The sequence below is a fragment of the Eleutherodactylus coqui genome, chromosome 11, assembly GCF_035609145.1.
Source record: "Eleutherodactylus coqui strain aEleCoq1 chromosome 11, aEleCoq1.hap1, whole genome shotgun sequence".
NCBI lineage: Eukaryota > Metazoa > Chordata > Amphibia > Anura > Eleutherodactylidae > Eleutherodactylus > Eleutherodactylus coqui.
In genome coordinates, this window is record NC_089847.1 from 70,816,766 (window position 1) to 70,832,186 (window position 15,421).

General features: G+C 48.3%; 1 protein-coding gene across 4 annotated transcripts in view; it reads right to left on the reverse strand.

Annotated features, from left to right (window-relative positions):
* Positions 1-10,401, reverse strand: part of ZDHHC24 (zinc finger DHHC-type containing 24) — a 60,667-nt gene extending 50,266 nt beyond the window's left edge. For all 4 annotated transcript variants that reach the window (XM_066582548.1, XM_066582550.1, XM_066582547.1 and 1 more), the window contains exon 1: positions 10,269-10,401. The gene's annotated coding sequence lies outside the window, so the exon portion shown is untranslated. The remainder of the gene's footprint in view (positions 1-10,268) is intronic.
* Between the last annotated feature and the right edge of the window lie 5,020 nt (positions 10,402-15,421).

The following is a 15,421-nucleotide window of genomic DNA, read 5'->3' on the forward strand; positions in this document are numbered from 1 at the left end:
GACAAAGGTTGCACACCACTGTTCGTCGGTCGTCAGGCGTCTCTGTGAAAAACTGCCACACCTTAGAGCACCTTGGCCTCTGCAGGGTGGCATGGCGCGAGGGGGCGCTTTGGGAAACAGTTGGTGGATTATTCAGTCTGGCCCTGCCTCTACCCCTGGCCACCACACTGGCTCGGCCTGTGCCCACACCCTGACTTGGGCCTCCGCGTCCTCGCCCGCGTCCACGTCCTCTAGGCCTACCCCTCAGCATGCTGTATTACCAGTAGTGCAGAAACAGAACGCTGTAATTAAATGTGCCGCTTATTGGCCTGTGGTTGGAGGCTGACTTCGCTTACGGAACGCACAGCAGAGCCAGGAAAGAATTTTGCGCAAGCCTGCTGTAACACTTAGCTGGCTGCGTATGAATTAGGACAACTACCCCCAGCAGAGACGCAGTACATTGAGGACGGTCACAGGCAGCCCAAATAGATTTTTTTTCCCAAATGTTTTTGGAAAAGCCCACTGCCTATATAGACTGTATATGTCTTCTGTCCCTGCGTCACCACTACTGGCCCTGGACTATGTAAAATTACTGCAGACTGTTTCACTGTGGACAGGAATACAGCGGTGATGTAACAGGCAACACAGAGCCAGGAAATAATTTTGCGCAAGCCTGCTGTAACACTTAGCTGGCTGCATATCAATTAGGACAACTACCCCCAGCAGAGACCCAGTACACTGAGGACGGTTACAGGCAGCCGAAATAGATTTTTTTCCCAAATGTTTTTGGAAAAGCCCACTGCCTATATAGACTGTATATGTCTTCTGTCCCTGCGTCACCACTACTGGCCCTGGACTATGTAAAATTACTGCAGGACGCAATGCTCTGGACGCAATGCTCTGCACGGCCGATATACAAAAAAAAAATAAAAATTGTGCAACACTGCAAAAAGCAGCCTCAACAGTACTGCACACGGTCAGATGTGGCCCTAAGAAGGACCGTTGGGGTTCTTGAAGCCTACAATAACTCCTAACACTCTCCCTATAGCAGCTCCAGCAAGACAGCACTTTCCCTGAACAATGTCAGAATGCATCTGTGGCGAGCCGCGGGAGGGGCCGATTTATATACTCGGGTGACACCTGATCTCGCCAGCCACTCACTGCAGGGGGGTGGTATAGGGCTTGAACGTCGCAGGGGGAAGTTGTAATGCCTTCCCTGTCTTTCTATTGGCCAGAAAAGCGCGCTAACGTCTCAGAGATAAAAGTGAAAGTAACTCGAACATCGCGTGGCGCTCGTTTCGAATAACGAGCATCTCGAACGAGCATCAAGCTCGGACGAGTACGTTCGCTCATCTCTATTTAGGATTAGAGATGAGCGAACGTACTCGTCCGAGCTTGATGCTCGTTCGAGTGCGTGTTCGAGATGCTCGTTACTAGAGACGAGCACCACGCGATGTTCGAGTTACTTTCACTTTCATCTTTGAGACATTAGCGCGGTTTTCTGGCCAATAGAAAGACATGGAAGGCATTACAACTTCCTCCTGTGATGTTTCAGCCCTATCCCACCCCCCCTGCAGTGAGTGGCTGGGGAGATCAGGTGTCACCCGAGTATTTAAATCTGCCCCGCCCGCGGCTCGCCACAGATGCATTCTGACATAGATCAGGGAAAGTGCTACTGATGCTGCTGCTATAGGGAGAGCGTTAGGAGTTATCTTAGGCTTAAAGAACCCCAACGGTCCTTCTTAGAGCCACATCTGACTGTGTGCAGTACTGTTGAGGCTGCTTTTAGCAGTGTTGCACATTTTTTTTTTTTTGTATATCGGGCGTGCAGAGCATTGCGTCCTGAGTCTGCAGACATTGTACATAGTATAGGGCCAGTACTGGTGAGGCAGGGACAGTGTGAAAGAGATATACTGTCTATATAGGCAGTGGGCTTTTTCAAACAAATTTGGGAAAAAAAAAATATTTGGGCTGCCTGTGACCGTCCTCAGTGTACTGCGTGTCTGCTGGGGGTAGTAGTCCTAATTAATACGCAGCTAAGTGTTACAGCAGGCTTGCGCAAAAGTGTTTCCTGGCTCTGCGTTGCCCGTTACATCACTGCCGTCATCCCGTCCAGAGGGAAACAGTCTGCAGTAATTTTACATAGTATAGGGCCAGTACTGGTGAGGCAGGGACAGTGGGAAAGGTGAAAGAGATATACTGTCTATATAGGCAGTGGGCTTTTTCAAACAAATTTGGGGAAAAAAAAATATTTGGGCTGCCTGTGACCGTCCTCGGTGTACTGTGTGTCTGCTGGGGGTAGTAGTCCTAATTAATACGCAGCTAAGTGTTACAGCAGGCTTGCGCAAAACTGTTTCCTGGCTCTGCGTTGCCCGTTACATCACCGCCGTCATCCCGTCCACAGTGAAACAGTATACATATATACGCTGCCTACAGTATCTGTCTGCTGTCTCAGCTCAGCCTTTCAAAAAATAGAAGCAAACCACTCAAGGCCTACTAGTGGCGTTTGGACACTTGACTGCTTCAGCGCTGTGAATTCCACTAGCTGAGTCATACGCACCTACGTCTCACTACAGGCTTGCGCAAAATTCTTTCCTGTCTCTGCTGTGCGTTCCGTAAGCGAAGTCAGCCTCCAACAACAGGCCAATAAGCGGCACATTTAATTACAGCGTTCTGTTTCTGCACTACTGGTAATACACCATGCTGAGGGGTAGGGGTAGGCCTAGAGGACGTGGACGAGGACGCGGAGGCCCAAGTCAGGGTGTGGGCACAGGCCGAGCTCCTGATCCAGGTGTATCGCAGCCGACTGCTGCGGGATTAGGAGAGAGGCACGTTTCTGGCGTCCCCAGATTCATTTCACAATTAATGGGTCCACGCGGTAGACCTTTATTAGAAAATGAGCAGTGTGAGCAGGTCCTGTCGTGGATGGCAGAAAGTGCATCCAGCAATCTATCGACCACCCAGAGTTCTACGCCGTCCACTGCTGCAACTCTGAATCCTCTGGCTGCTGCTCCTCCTTCCTCCCAGCCTCCTCACTCCATTACAATGACACATTCTGAGGAGCAGGCAGACTCCCAGGAACTGTTCTCGGGCCCCTGCCCAGAATGGGCAGCAATGGTTCCTCTCCCACCGGAGGAGTTTGTCGTGACTGATGCCCAACCTTTGGAAAGTTCCCAGGGTACAGGGGATGAGGCTAGGGACTTCCGGCAACTGTCCCAAGATCTTTCAGTGGGTGAGGAGGACGACGACGATGAGACACAGTTGTCTATCACTCAGGTAGTAGTAATTGCAGTAAGTCCGAGGGAGGAGCGCACAGAGGATTCGGAGGAAGAGCAGCAGGACGATGAGGTGACTGACCCCACCTGGTTTGCTAAGCCTACTGAGGACAGGTCTTCAGAGGGGGAGGCAAGTGCAGCAGCAGGGCAGGTTGGAAGAGGCAGTGCGGTGGCCAGGGGTAGAGGCAGGGCCAGACCGAATAATCCACCAACTGTTTCCCAAAGCGCCCCCTCGCGCCATGCCACCCTGCAGAGGCCGAGGTGCTCAAAGGTCTGGCAGTTTTTCATTGAGAGTGCAGACGACCGACGAACAGTGGTGTGCAACCTTTGTCGCGCCAAGATCAGCCGGGGAGCCACCACCACCAGCATGCGCAGGCATATGATGGCCAAGCACCCCACAAGGTGGGACGAAGGCCGTTCACCGCCTCCGGTTTGCACCACTGCCTCTCCCCCTGTGCCCCAACCTGCCACTGAGATCCAACCCCCCTCTCAGGACACAGGCACTATCGTCTCCTGGCCTGCACCCACACCCTCACCTCCGCTGTCCTCGGCCCCATCCACCAATGTCTCTCAGCGCACCGTCCAGCCGACGCTAGCGCAAGTGTTTGAGCGCAAGCGCAAGTACGCCGCCACGCACCCGCACGCTCAAGCGTTAAACGTGCACATAGCCAAATTGATCAGCCTGGAGATGCTGCCATATAGGCTTGTGGAAACGGAGGCTTTCAAATACATGATGGCGGCGGCGGCCCCGCGCTACTCGGTTCCCAGTCGCCACTACTTTTCCCGATGTGCCGTCCCAGCCCTGCACAACCACGTCTCCCGCAACATTGTACGCGCCCTCACCAACGCGGTTACTGCCAAGGTCCACTTAACAACGGACACGTGGACAAGCACAGGCGGGCAGGGCCACTATGTCTCCCTGACGGCCCATGGGGTGAATTTAGTGGAGGCTGGGACCGAGTCAGAGCCTGGGACCGCTCACGTCCTACCCACCCCCAGAATTGTGGGCCCCAGCTCGGTGCTGGTATCTGCGGCGGTGTATGCTTCCTCCACTAAACCACCCTCCTCCTCCTACGCAACCTCTGTCTCGCAATCAAGATGTGTCAGCAGCAGCACGTCGCCAGCAGTGGGTGTCGTGCGGCGTGGCAGCACAGCGGTGGGCAAGCGCCAGCAGGCTGTGCTGAAACTACTCAGCTTAGGAGAGAAGAGGCACACGGCCCACGAACTGCTGCAGGGTCTGACAGAGCAGACCGACCGCTGGCTTTCACCGCTGAGCCTCCAACCGGGCATGGTCGTATGTGACAACGGCCGTAACCTGGTGGCGGCTCTGCAGCTCGGCAGCCTCACGCACGTGCCATACCTTGCCCACGTCTTTAATTTGGTGGTTCAGCGCTTTCTGAAAAGCTACCCACGCTTGTCAGTGCTGCTTGGAAAGGTGCGCCGGCTCAGCGCACATTTCCGCAAGTCCCACACGGACGCTGCCACCCTGCGCACCCTGCAACATCGGTTTAATCTGCCAGTGCACCCACTGTGCGACGTGCCCACACGGTGGAACTCTACGCTCCACATGTTGGCCAGGCTCTATGAGCAGCGTAGAGCTATAGTGGAATACCAACTCCAACATGGGCGGCGTAGTGGGAGTCAGCCTCAATTCTTTACAGAAGAGTGGGCCCGGTTGGCAGACATCTGCCAGGTCCTTGGAAACTTTGAGGAGTCTACCCAGATGGTGAGCGGCGATACTGCAATCATTAGCCTCACCATTCCTCTGCTATGCCTCTTGAGAAGTTCCCTGCAAAGCATAAAGGCAGACGCTTTACGCTCGGAAACGGAGGCGGGGGAAGACAGTATGTCGCTGGATAGTCAGATCACCCTCATGTCTATATCTCAGCACGTTGAGGAGGAGGGGGAGGAGCATGAGGAGGAGGGGGAAGAGACAGCTTGGCCCACTGCTGAGGGTACCCATGCTGCTTGCCTGTCATCCTTTCAGCGTGTATGGCCTGAGGAGCAGGAGGAGGAGGATCCTGAAAGTGATCTTCCTAGTGAGGACAGCTATGTGTTGCGTACAGGTACCCTGGCACACATGGCTGACTTCATGTTAGGATGCCTTTCTCGTGACCCTCGCGTTACACGCATTCTGGCCACTACGGATTACTGGGTGTACACACTGCTCGACCCACGGTATAAGGAGAACCTTTCCACTCTCATACCCGAAGAGGAAAGGGGTTCGAGAGTGATGCTATACCACAGGACCCTGGCGGACAAGTTGATGGTAAAATTCCCATCCGACAGCGCTAGTGGCAGAAGGCGCAGTTCCGAGGGCCAGGTAGCAGGGGAGGCACGGAGATCAGGCAGCATGTACAGCACAGGCAGGGGAACACTCTCTAAGGCCTTTGACAGCTTTCTGGCTCCCCAGCAAGACTGTGTCACCGCTCCCCAGTCAAGGCTGAGTCGGCGGGAGCACTGTAAAAGGATGGTGAGGGAGTACGTAGCCGATCGCACGACCGTCCTCCGTGACGCCTCTGCCCCCTACAACTACTGGGTGTCGAAGCTGGACACGTGGCCTGAACTCGCGCTGTTTGCCCTGGAGGTGCTTGCTTGTTCTGCGGCTAGCGTCTTGTCAGAGAGTGTGTTTAGTGTGGCTGGAGGAATCATCACGGATAAGCGCACAAGCCTGTCAACCGACAGTGCCGACAGGCTTACACTCATCAAGATGAACAAAGCCTGGATTTCCCCAGACTTCTCTTCTCCACCAGCGGACAGCAGCGATACCTAAACAATACGTAGGCTGCACCCGCGGATGGAAGCATCGTTCTCTATCACCATTAAAAACGGGGACCTTTTAGCTTCATCAATCTGTGTATTATATTCATCCTCCTCCTCCTGAAACCTCACGTAATCACGCCGAATGGGCAATTTTTCTTAGGCTCACAAGGCTCAGTCATATAACTTTTGTAAACAATGTTTATACGTTTCAATGCTCATTAAAGCGTTGAAACTTGCACCTGAACCAATTTTTATTTTAACTGGGCTGCTTACAGGCCTAGTTACAAATGAAGCCACATTAACCAAAGCGATTAATGGGTTTCACCTGCCCTCTTGGTTGGGCATGGGCAATTTTTCTGAGGTACATTAGTACTGTTGGTACACCAATTTTTTTGGGCCCTCGCCTACAGTGTAATCCTAGTAATTTTTAGCCCACCTGCATTAAACCTGACATTACCACAGCTGTGCTGGGCACTGCAAATGGGATATGTTTATGTACCGCCGGTGGCTTCCTGGGACCCACCCATGCTGTCGGTCCACACGGAGTTGTAACTGCATGTGTCCACTTCTAAAGAACCCCAGTCTGACTGGGGCATGCAGTGTGGGCCGAAGCCCACCTGCATTAAACCTGGCGTTAGCTTTGCTGTCCAGGGCACTGCAATGGGATATATTTATGTACCGCCGGTGGCTTCCTGGGACCCACCCATGCTGTCGGTCCACACGGAGTTGTAACTGCATGTGTCCACTTCTAAAGAACCCCAGTCTGACTGGGGCATGCAGTGTGGGCCGAAGCCCACCTGCATTAAACATCACATTACCTCAGCTGTGCTGGGCACTGCAATGGGATATATTTATGTACCGCCGGTGGGTTCCAGGGAGCCACCCATACTGTGGGTCCACACGGAGTTGTAACTGCATGTGTCCACTTCTAAAGAACCCTAGTCTGACTGGGGCATGCAGTGTGGGCCGAAGCCCACCTGCATTAAACCTGACGTTAGCTTTGCTGTCCAGGGCACTGTAATGGGATACATTTATGTACAGCCGGTGGGTTCCAGGGAGCCACCCATGCTGTGGGTGCACACGGAATTCCCATTGCGGAGTTGTAGCTGCCTGTGACTATTTATAAAAAACCGCGGTCTGACTGGGGCATGCAGACACCTTGACAGAATGAATAGTGTGTGGCACATAGGTTCCCCATTGCTTTGCCCACGTGTGCAGCTCCTGATGGCGGTGGCACAGGATTATATTTCTCATTGGTTCTGTACAGCATTGTGGGCTATCGCCCCGCCCCTTTTAAAGAGGGTCGCTGCCTAGCCGTGCCAACCCTCTGCAGTGTGTGCCTGCGGTTCCTCCTCATGGCAGACGCACTTATAAATAGACATGAGGGTGGCGTGGCATGAGGGCGGCTGAAGGCTGCGCAGGGACACTTTGGTGTGCGCTGTGGACACTGGGTCATGCGGGGGGGGGGGGGGTTGGGCAGCATGTAACCCAGGAGAAGTGGCAGTGGAGTGTCATGCTGGCAGTGATTGTGCTTTGTTGGAGGTAGTGTGGTGCTTAGCTAAGGTATGCATTGCTAATGAGGGTTTTTCAGAAGTAAAAGTTGTTGGGAGGGGGGGTGGGGCTTAATAGTGGGACCTGGGAACTTGAGATGCAGCCCAACATGTAGCCCCTTGCCTGCCCTATCCGTTGCTGTGTCGTTCCCATCACTTTCTTGAATTGCCCAGATTTTCACAAATGGAAACCTTAGCGAGCATCGGCGAAATACAAAAATGCTCGAGTCGCCCATTGACTTTAATGGGGTTCGTTATTCGAAACGAACCCTCGAGCATCACGAAAATTTCGTCTCGAGTAACGAGCACCCGAGCATTTTGGTGCTCGCTCATCTCTATTTAGGATTGTTTTTGCTCTCTTTAGTGATCAGTCTTTCTGCCTCCTCCTTAGCAATCTTGATCTTTCCTTTACATATTTTGTTTGATTCTGTATCATTTTAGCGCTTCTTTGCTGCATTCTTGTTTTAGTAGTTTAGACGCCTTCTTTTTTTATTGTCCCGCTTACAATCTTGTCGAGCCACATTGCTTTGCTTCTACTTGTGGTTATTTTATTTTTAAAGGGTGTGACCTGCCGACATGAGGTAATTAGGATGTTTTTAAACTTCCCCCATTTGTCATCTGTACTGTTATTTATGAGGACATTTTCCCAATTAATGTTACCCATAGTAGTTCTTAGCTGATCAAATTTTGCTTTACTAAAGATAAGCTTTTTTGTCGCTCCATAAGGCTTCTTGTTAAATGACAGCTGGAAATTAATTATATTGTGGTCACTATTTCCTAAGTGTCCCTCAACCAGCACCCCTATTATTCTGTCCGCTTTGTAGTTAATAAGCCCAGTATGGCACGCCCTCTAGTTGATCAATAGTTGATCGCAGGGGTATGTCATTCAGGACCCCAAATGATCAGCTGTCTAGGCACCTGCTGTCACCAGTAAAACATAGGGTACGGAATTGAAGCAGATTACTCCCACCTCTTTGTAGTGGCCGGTGCTGGTATTTGCAGGTGTAGCCCCAGCTAAAATCAATGAGAGCTGAGCTTGCAATTAGAAGCATTGGCCACTACAGCAAGGTCAGAGTGATCGGCTTCCTCTCTGTACACTGTTTTGCAGCAGGGTGTGTTCCTGGTATTATCCATTCAGTGCTGACAGCATCAGAACTTAGGCCTCATGTCCACGGGGAAAATCGGGCCCGCTACGGATTCTACATGGAGAATCTGCAGCGGGTCCCTCCTGCCCCGCGGACATGAGCGCTGAAAATAAGAATTTATAAGAATTTACCTATCCGTAGCGGGCGGGGAAGCTCTGCTCTTCCTCACGGCCGGATCTTCTTTTTCGGCCGGCGGATGAATTCCTCACGCCGGCGGCACGTCGCCGGCACGTCGTCGACGTGCCGCGCATGTGCCAGGCACATCCGCCGAGCCGAAGCAAGGGAGATGCGGCCGTGAGGAAGAGAAGACCTTCCCGGCCCGCTGCGGGTGAGTAAATTCTTTTAAATTCCTATTTTAGGTCTCCCGCGGATCCTGACGGCTTCCATAGGCTTCAATAGAAGCCCGCGGGAGCCGTCCCCGCGGGAGACCCGCATGAAAATGGAGCATGGTCCAGATTTTTTCATGCTCCATTTTTTTTAAAATCACTTTTATTGACGATCTGCGGGTATTTATCTACCCGCGGGTGGTCAATGCATCCCTATGGGGTGCGGATCCACGCGCGGGAGAAGAGTTAAAATCCGCTGCGGATTTTAATTCTTATTTTCCCCGTGGACATGAGGCCTTAGGGACACACCACTTGGACAAGGGAGATGGTAAAAGCCATTTGTCAATTTGTTCATTAATTTCCAGGAGGAATAACCGAGGAATGGTACAAGACAGTAAAAATGCTTCAGAATGGTTTCAAGAGGAATACAGTTCTGTAATACAACAGACATGTCAGGAGATCTGACAGGGGGCGTGGACCTTTCATATACATCCTAGCTGAGAATTAGAATGTGTACAAACATGTGATGCCACAACTCATGGAGGCACACTGCCTGTCAATGTGTATGAGGATACACTGCAGATAAGTCACTTGCAACAAGTTGGCACTGACATAGGCTGCCTGCACACGACCGGATTTGAATTGCAGAAGTCACGATAATCACAACCAATTCAAACTAATATAGCAGTCACATGAGTGGACTGCCATTTTCTGGTTGCAGAAAAAAATAAAAACAAAACAAAATTTGCAGCGTGCTCTACTTTTGCGCGTATTCAATGGAAGCAGTCTAACCTACAGCTATTCCGCAATTGACATTGACGAGAGATTGTGGACTCGTCATTGCTAAGTGATGACGCCGGAAAAGAGGTATAGAAGAAAAGATGAAATCACAGGTACACATGGACGCTGGCCAGGCACAGGGTCAGATTCTGCTGCGGGCTCCCACATACGGAATCTTAGCCATTCATGTGCAGGCGGCCATACTGGGGGGGATTTCCCCGGACTAGTGCAAGCTATAACCCCATAGGTTCATAGCTTTCATTTTAGAAGCCCTCTGAAAACTGAAAGCAGGCAACTGATTGGTTGCTTCGAACAATTTGTCTTTGCAGCAGTTAATATATCAAAATCAAGGCTGTTCGCCTGTTCACGGGCTTGGTGTCACCATGACAGAGCTGAACAGCCATGACCCCTCACCACACAGACCAGGAAGAAGCATTACCATCTGCTTACCAGTAGACACAGGGCAACACACGGCTACCGTCCTCTACCTGCCGCAAGCTTCACTCATGGGTCACTCCATGCCAGGAATATCAACACAGACGGAAGAACCTTTCATGAGGTCATGAGCACGTGATCAGTCCCATCCATCCAAGGGAGGAGCTCTGTGTGTGAGGCACGTGTAGCAGAGCTGTCTGTGTCAAGGAGCTCTTCCTGCAGCGCGGAGTGTGTAGAAGTGTATACAGATATGTAAGATGCATACAGCAGAGCTGTGTGTGTACGTGAGCATGCAAGGCAGCGTTCTATATGTATGATGAGTACAGCAGAGCTGTGTGTGTACATGAGTATACAAGGCAGTGTTCTATATGTAAGACGAGTACAGCAGAGCTGTGTGTGTACATGAGTATACAAGGCAGTGTTCTATATGTAAGACGAGTACAGCAGAGCTGTGTGTGTACGTGAGCATACAAGGCGGTGTTCTATATGTAAGGCGAGTACAGCAGAGCTGTGTGTGTACATGAACATACAAGGCAGTGTTCTGTATGTAAGACGCGTACAGTAGAGCTGTGTGTGTACGTGAGCATACAAGGCAGCGTTCTATATGTAAGGAGCGTACAGCAGAGCTGTGTGTGCACGTGAGCATACAAGGCAGCATTCTACATGTAAGACGAGTACACCAGAGCTGTGTGTGTACATGAGTATACAAGGCAGCGTTCTATATGTAAGACGCGTACAGTAGAGCTGTGTGTGTACGTGAGCATACAAGGCGGTGTTCTGTATGTAAGACGCGTACAGCAGAGCTGTGTGTGTACGTGAGCATACAAGGCGGTGTTCTGTATGTAAGACGAGTACAGCAGAGCTGTGTGTGCACTTGAGCATACAAGGCAGAGTTCTATATGTAAGACGCATACAGCAGAGCTGAGTGTGTACGTGAGTATTAAAAAAAAAATCACAGAGACAGAGGGGTCCTTTAGGGCGCCCACCCACTGGCGATTTGCGTTTCTCTGCGTTTTGCATTTTTTCTGCAGAGCAATTAGAATTGAATGTACTCCTGTCCACTGGCGTTTTGCGTTGCGTTGCGTTTTTTAACATAGGAACTGTCAGTTGCATATGTGTCCTTATTTTTCTCCTAATGCACCCATGAAAGTCAATGGAAATTAATGGAAAAGCCGCGAAAACGCAGCGAAAACGCAGCGTTTTTCACGCACGAAAATCACAAACGCCAGTGGGTGGGCGCCCTTAGACTTGAAATCAAAATTCACTGAAAAGCACCCAAAAATTGATGAATTTATTTATAGTGTTATTAAAATATAACTTTTATTACAAATTTTCATTTAAAATAAAGTGAGACACACTACCTATAACTCAGCACACACCGGGGACTAGACAGACACTAAAAAAACAAACAAAGAACAGAAAAAAGGGGACAGACAAGGAAACTAAAGGGATAAAGTTTGTTTCAGACACTATGTCAAGAGATCATACGTTTTTTTCTTTCCTCATAAGTTGCCACTGGTTGGTGATTCTCATACGTTGGTATTCACCAATTTGAGACCTCCAGAGGCCTATGCTTTTAGGGGCTTGTTCTGACGATTAGCATACAATCCTCCAATCAGAGACAGTAAACACTTATATTTCCTCTATGTGAAGGACCATTGTCCCAATCTCGTTGTTACTGTCTCATGATAAATTGAAGACGATGATCAATTATATCCCTTTAAATCCAATAGTGATATCTGTATATATCTCATCTGAGGGCTGAATACCATCAGCAATTGTGTCACTTCAATCACAACGTGACCAATTTATATATATCATCCAAAGGCTGAATATGATCAATAATTAGGTCACTTTTCACTTTTATCGACGCGTTTCTTCGGCCCTGATACGATAGTTGAGCCGATTCATCAGGATCAAAAGGGGTGAATAGCCTAAGTAAATTCATGTTAGGAATCTTTATGAGTCGTTCCTAAAGTTTAAATTGTGTAAATGTACTTTATTCGTGATTATTATAGTATCCTGCTGAGGATATATCAGCGCTGTTAGGATGATAATGTCTCTGCTCTTACTTATGGTTACATTGAGTAGCTGTTGATCCAGAGCTCATGATAAACAGCTGCCTGGTGTAATGCTGATGGATATGAGGGTAGAGATAGATTACGTGTATATCCCCTCTCCAAACAATTGTAGTCAGTGGTGGACTTCGTTAAGATCAATGATTTACGTGAAGTATGATGACTACGTTCACATTTCCATCAATTAAAATAGTAATGTTATAAAGTCCACAAAGATATGAATGTTATGCTGTTTTATGCAGCAGTAATAGAGTGCTCAAAAAAGTTATAATAACTCAAGATTCCCAGATATGTACTTTAAGATAACAAGGCAACTTTCCATATGTAAGGCGAGTACACGGCTGTGTGTACGTGAGCATACAAGGCAGCGTTTTATATGTAAGACTAGTACAGCAGAGCTGTGTGTGTACGTAAGCATACAAGGCAGCACTTTATATGTAAGACGCATACAGCAGAGCTGTGTGTGTATGTGAGCATACACGGCAGCGTTCTATAAGTATGACCAGTACAGAAGAGCTGTGTGTGCTTGAGCATACAAGGCAGCGTTCTATATGAATGACGAGTACAGCAGAGCTGTGTGTGTATGTGAGCGTACAAGGTAACGTTCTATATGTAAACGACTACAACAGAGGCCGCCTGCAGACGGGCGGAAATTCCGCGGCGGGATTTCCGCCGCTGGAAGCCTGCATAGGTTTGCATTAACAAACGCAATCCTATGCAGAGTGCTGCGGTTTGGCAGCGCGAAATCTCGCATGGCAAACAAACCGCGGCATGCTCTATTTCTGTGCGGGGCTCGCAGAGCCCCGCATAGAAACGTCACTCACCCGCCGCTGGCTCCGGTCTGCGCATGCGCCGGCAGCCGGCACATGAAAGAGCCAGTGCCGCGGGGCGTGGGTGAGTACGCGCCGCTCTCTGCAGGCGCTCTGGTCGGGTCCCGCGGCGAGAATCCTCGCTGCCGGATCCGACCTGCCCGTCTGCAGGCGGCCAGAGCTGTGTGTGTTCGTGAGCATACAAGGCAGCGTTCTATATGTAAGACAAGTACAGCAGAACTGTGTGTGTATGTGAGCATACAAGGCAGCATTCTACATGTAAGGCGAGTACAGCAAAGCTGTGTGTGTGCGTGAGCATACAAGGCAGTGTTCTATATGTAAGACAAGTACAGCAGAACTGTGTGTGTACGTGAGCATACAAGGCAGCATTCTACATGTAAGGCGAGTACAGCAAAGCTGTGTGTGTGCGTGAGCATACAAGGCAGCGTTCTATATGTAAGGCGAGTACAGCAGAGCTATGTGTACGTGAGCATACAAAGCAGCGTTCTATAAGTATGACCAGTACAGCAGAGCTGTTTGTGTACGTGAGCATACTAGGCAGCCTTCTATATGTATGACGAGTACAGCAGATCTTTAGACCTTTGGGGTGTCTTGTTCCCAATTTTAACATCCAATGGGCTTCCCTCCTGAGTAGTGTATTGAAATACACTTTGAATTTTCTCCCTTTTTAAACTATCTCTATACCATAACAGATTGTGTCAATTTTCTGGTTATGTATTTCAATGAAGTGTTTTGCAACACCGGAGCAATTGTTTTATTTTTAGTGTATCTAAGATGTTCCTGTGCCCGAGTTTTCAAATTCCTACCGGTGCACCCGACGGTCTAAACTTTAGATCTGATTTGCTATACATTTATTAAGTAGAGTCCTCCCTCTCCACTACGGGTTTTTTTTTTTATATATATATTTATTGCATTTGTTTGCTTAAATAAGTGGAAATATTAATTAATAATATTAGTTAATACAAGTTATATTTTATTTTTATAATCATATCTAGTTAGTCAATATTATAATCATGTTGCATTTGATATATATATATATTATAACTAGCTGATATACCCGGCTTCACCCGAGTTAATTTGGTACTTATGAAGTCGTGGTTACTTTAGAAATACCGGTAAAAAAAAATATGTTCACCATTTTGCATGGTTCTTTGCATTACCCAGGAAACACCATGTGGAGGTAACCATGCGACGTTTCCTTTATATAAAATGACATCGGGAAGTGAGAGAATTAGATTCCGTATGTAAAATTTGGACGCTAATTCTTTTGTGCTTAGAATTGAATAATCGAGTTGGGACCTATTAACTTTTCCAATTTATGACCTAATCAATGCCTGTGCCAAATTTCAAGTTTCTATGACATCAGGAAGTGAGAGAAGTAGATTCCATACATAAAATTTGGATGCTAATTCTTTTGCGCTTAGAATTGAATAATTAAGTTGGGACCCATAAACTTTTCCTATTTATGATATAATCAATGCCTGTGCAAAATTTCACGTTTCTATGACACCGGGAAGTAAGAGAATTAGATTCCGTACGTAAAATTTGGACGCTAGTTCATTTTGCGCTTGAATTGAATAATCGAGTTGGGACCCATTATCTTTTCCTAATTATGACATAATCAATGCCCGTGCCAAATTTTAAGTTTCTTTGACACCAGAAAGTGAGAGAATTAGATTCCGTACGTAAAATTTTGCCGCTAATTCTTTTGCGCTTAGAATTGAATAATCGAGTAGGGACCCATTAACTTTTCCTATTTATGATATAATCAATGCCCGTGCAAAATTTCACGTTTCTATGATACCGGGAAGTAAGAGAATTAGATTCCGTAACGTAAAATTTGAATACTAGTTCTTTTGCACTTAAATTAAACTATCGAGTTGGGACTCATTAACTTTTCCTCTTTATGACATAATCAATGCCCGTTCCAAATTTTACGTTTCTATGACACCGGAAAGAGAATTAGATTACGTACGTAAAATTTGGACGCTAATTCTTTTGCGCATAGAATTAAATAATTGAGTTGGGAGTGGGTCCCATTAACTTTTCCTATGTATGACATAATAATCAATGCTCGTGCCAAATTTCAATTGAGAGAATTAGATTACGTACATACAATTTGGCTGCTAATTCTTTTGCACTTAGAATTGAGTAATCGAGTTGGGACACATGAACTTTTCCTATTTATCACATAATCAATGCCCGTTCCAAATTTCACGTTTCTATGACACCGGAAGGTGAGAGAATTACATTCCGTATG